This window comes from Medicago sativa, chromosome 2, assembly GCF_051527215.1.
Source record: "Medicago sativa cultivar Bolivia chromosome 2, Bolivia_mono, whole genome shotgun sequence".
Lineage (NCBI taxonomy): Eukaryota > Viridiplantae > Streptophyta > Magnoliopsida > Fabales > Fabaceae > Medicago > Medicago sativa.
In genome coordinates, this window is record NC_140750.1 from 1 (window position 1) to 4,475 (window position 4,475).

A 4,475-nucleotide genomic window follows, 5' to 3' on the forward strand; every position below is an offset into this window, starting at 1 on the left:
TAAACCCTAAACCCTAAACCCTAAACCCTAAACCCTAAACCCTAAACCCTAAACCCTAAACCCTAAACCCTAAACCCTAAACCCTAAACCCTAAACCCTAAACCCTAAACCCTAAACCCTAAACCCTAAACCCTAAACCCTAAACCCTAAACCCTAAACCCTAAACCCTAAACCCTAAACCCTAAACCCTAAACCCTAAACCCTAAACCCTAAACCCTAAACCCTAAACCCTAAACCCTAAACCCTAAACCCTAAACCCTAAACCCTAAACCCTAAACCCTAAACCCTAAACCCTAAACCCTAAACCCTAAACCCTAAACCCTAAACCCTAAACCCTAAACCCTAAACCCTAAACCCTAAACCCTAAACCCTAAACCCTAAACCCTAAACCCTAAACCCTAAACCCTAAACCCTAAACCCTAAACCCTAAACCCTAAACCCTAAACCCTAAACCCTAAACCCTAAACCCTAAACCCTAAACCCTAAACCCTAAACCCTAAACCCTAAACCCTAAACCCTAAACCCTAAACCCTAAACCCTAAACCCTAAACCCTAAACCCTAAACCCTAAACCCTAAACCCTAAACCCTAAACCCTAAACCCTAAACCCTAAACCCTAAACCCTAAACCCTAAACCCTAAACCCTAAACCCTAAACCCTAAACCCTAAACCCTAAACCCTAAACCCTAAACCCTAAACCCTAAACCCTAAACCCTAAACCCTAAACCCTAAACCCTAAACCCTAAACCCTAAACCCTAAACCCTAAACCCTAAACCCTAAACCCTAAACCCTAAACCCTAAACCCTAAACCCTAAACCCTAAACCCTAAACCCTAAACCCTAAACCCTAAACCCTAAACCCTAAACCCTAAACCCTAAACCCTAAACCCTAAACCCTAAACCCTAAACCCTAAACCCTAAACCCTAAACCCTAAACCCTAAACCCTAAACCCTAAACCCTAAACCCTAAACCCTAAACCCTAAACCCTAAACCCTAAACCCTAAACCCTAAACCCTAAACCCTAAACCCTAAACCCTAAACCCTAAACCCTAAACCCTAAACCCTAAACCCTAAACCCTAAACCCTAAACCCTAAACCCTAAACCCTAAACCCTAAACCCTAAACCCTAAACCCTAAACCCTAAACCCTAAACCCTAAACCCTAAACCCTAAACCCTAAACCCTAAACCCTAAACCCTAAACCCTAAACCCTAAACCCTAAACCCTAAACCCTAAACCCTAAACCCTAAACCCTAAACCCTAAACCCTAAACCCTAAACCCTAAACCCTAAACCCTAAACCCTAAACCCTAAACCCTAAACCCTAAACCCTAAACCCTAAACCCTAAACCCTAAACCCTAAACCCTAAACCCTAAACCCTAAACCCTAAACCCTAAACCCTAAACCCTAAACCCTAAACCCTAAACCCTAAACCCTAAACCCTAAACCCTAAACCCTAAACCCTAAACCCTAAACCCTAAACCCTAAACCCTAACCCTAAACCCTAAACCCTAAACCCTAAACCCTAAACCCTAAACCCTAAACCCTAAACCCTAAACCCTAAACCCTAAACCCTAAACCCTAAACCCTAAACCCTAAACCCTAAACCCTAAACCCTAAACCCTAAACCCTAAACCCTAAACCCTAAACCCTAAACCCTAAACCCTAAACCCTAAACCCTAAACCCTAAACCCTAAACCCTAAACCCTAAACCCTAAACCCTAAACCCTAAACCCTAAACCCTAAACCCTAAACCCTAAACCCTAAACCCTAAACCCTAAACCCTAAACCCTAAACCCTAAACCCTAAACCCTAAACCCTAAACCCTAAACCCTAAACCCTAAACCCTAAACCCTAAACCCTAAACCCTAAACCCTAAACCCTAAACCCTAAACCCTAAACCCCTAAACCCTAAACCCTAAACCCTAAACCCTAAACCCTAAACCCTAAACCCTAAACCCTAAACCCTAAACCCTAAACCCTAAACCCTAAACCCTAAACCCTAAACCCTAAACCCTAAACCCTAAACCCTAAACCCTAAACCCTAAACCCTAAACCCTAAACCCTAAACCCTAAACCCTAAACCCTAAACCCTAAACCCTAAACCCTAAACCCTAAACCCTAAACCCTAAACCCTAAACCCTAAACCCTAAACCCTAAACCCTAAACCCTAAACCCTAAACCCTAAACCCTAAACCCTAAACCCTAAACCCTAAACCCTAAACCCTAAACCCTAAACCCTAAACCCTAAACCCTAAACCCTAAACCCTAAACCCTAAACCCTAAACCCTAAACCCTAAACCCTAAACCCTAAACCCTAAACCCTAAACCCTAAACCCTAAACCCTAAACCCTAAACCCTAAACCCTAAACCCTAAACCCTAAACCCTAAACCCTAAACCCTAAACCCTAAACCCTAAACCCTAAACCCTAAACCCTAAACCCTAAACCCTAAACCCTAAACCCTAAACCCTAAACCCTAAACCCTAAACCCTAAACCCTAAACCCTAAACCCTAAACCCTAAACCCTAAACCCTAAACCCTAAACCCTAAACCCTAAACCCTAAACCCTAAACCCTAAACCCTAAACCCTAAACCCTAAACCCTAAACCCTAAACCCTAAACCCTAAACCCTAAACCCTAAACCCTAAACCCTAAACCCTAAACCCTAAACCCTAAACCCTAAACCCTAAACCCTAAACCCTAAACCCTAAACCCTAAACCCTAAACCCTAAACCCTAAACCCTAAACCCTAAACCCTAAACCCTAAACCCTAAACCCTAAACCCTAAACCCTAAACCCTAAACCCTAAACCCTAAACCCTAAACCCTAAACCCTAAACCCTAAACCCTAAACCCTAAACCCTAAACCCTAAACCCTAAACCCTAAACCCTAAACCCTAAACCCTAAACCCTAAACCCTAAACCCTAAACCCTAAACCCTAAACCCTAAACCCTAAACCCTAAACCCTAAACCCTAAACCCTAAACCCTAAACCCTAAACCCTAAACCCTAAACCCTAAACCCTAAACCCTAAACCCTAAACCCTAAACCCTAAACCCTAAACCCTAAACCCTAAACCCTAAACCCTAAACCCTAAACCCTAAACCCTAAACCCTAAACCCTAAACCCTAAACCCTAAACCCTAAACCCTAAACCCTAAACCCTAAACCCTAAACCCTAAACCCTAAACCCTAAACCCTAAACCCTAAACCCTAAACCCTAAACCCTAAACCCTAAACCCTAAACCCTAAACCCTAAACCCTAAACCCTAAACCCTAAACCCTAAACCCTAAACCCTAAACCCTAAACCCTAAACCCTAAACCCTAAACCCTAAACCCTAAACCCTAAACCCTAAACCCTAAACCCTAAACCCTAAACCCTAAACCCTAAACCCTAAACCCTAAACCCTAAACCCTAAACCCTAAACCCTAAACCCTAAACCCTAAACCCTAAACCCTAAACCCTAAACCCTAAACCCTAAACCCTAAACCCTAAACCCTAAACCCTAAACCCTAAACCCTAAACCCTAAACCCTAAACCCTAAACCCTAAACCCTAAACCCTAAACCCTAAACCCTAAACCCTAAACCCTAAACCCTAAACCCTAAACCCTAAACCCTAAACCCTAAACCCTAAACCCTAAACCCTAAACCCTAAACCCTAAACCCTAAACCCTAAACCCTAAACCCTAAACCCTAAACCCTAAACCCTAAACCCTAAACCCTAAACCCTAAACCCTAAACCCTAAACCCTAAACCCTAAACCCTAAACCCTAAACCCTAAACCCTAAACCCTAAACCCTAAACCCTAAACCCTAAACCCTAAACCCTAAACCCTAAACCCTAAACCCTAAACCCTAAACCCTAAACCCTAAACCCTAAACCCTAAACCCTAAACCCTAAACCCTAAACCCTAAACCCTAAACCCTAAACCCTAAACCCTAAACCCTAAACCCTAAACCCTAAACCCTAAACCCTAAACCCTAAACCCTAAACCCTAAACCCTAAACCCTAAACCCTAAACCCTAAACCCTAAACCCTAAACCCTAAACCCTAAACCCTAAACCCTAAACCCTAAACCCTAAACCCTAAACCCTAAACCCTAAACCCTAAACCCTAAACCCTAAACCCTAAACCCTAAACCCTAAACCCTAAACCCTAAACCCTAAACCCTAAACCCTAAACCCTAAACCCTAAACCCTAAACCCTAAACCCTAAACCCTAAACCCTAAACCCTAAACCCTAAACCCTAAACCCTAAACCCTAAACCCTAAACCCTAAACCCTAAACCCTAAACCCTAAACCCTAAACCCTAAACCCTAAACCCTAAACCCTAAACCCTAAACCCTAAACCCTAAACCCTAAACCCTAAACCCTAAACCCTAAACCCTAAACCCTAAACCCTAAACCCTAAACCCTAAACCCTAAACCCTAAACCCTAAACCCTAAACCCTAAACCCTAAACCCTAAACCCTA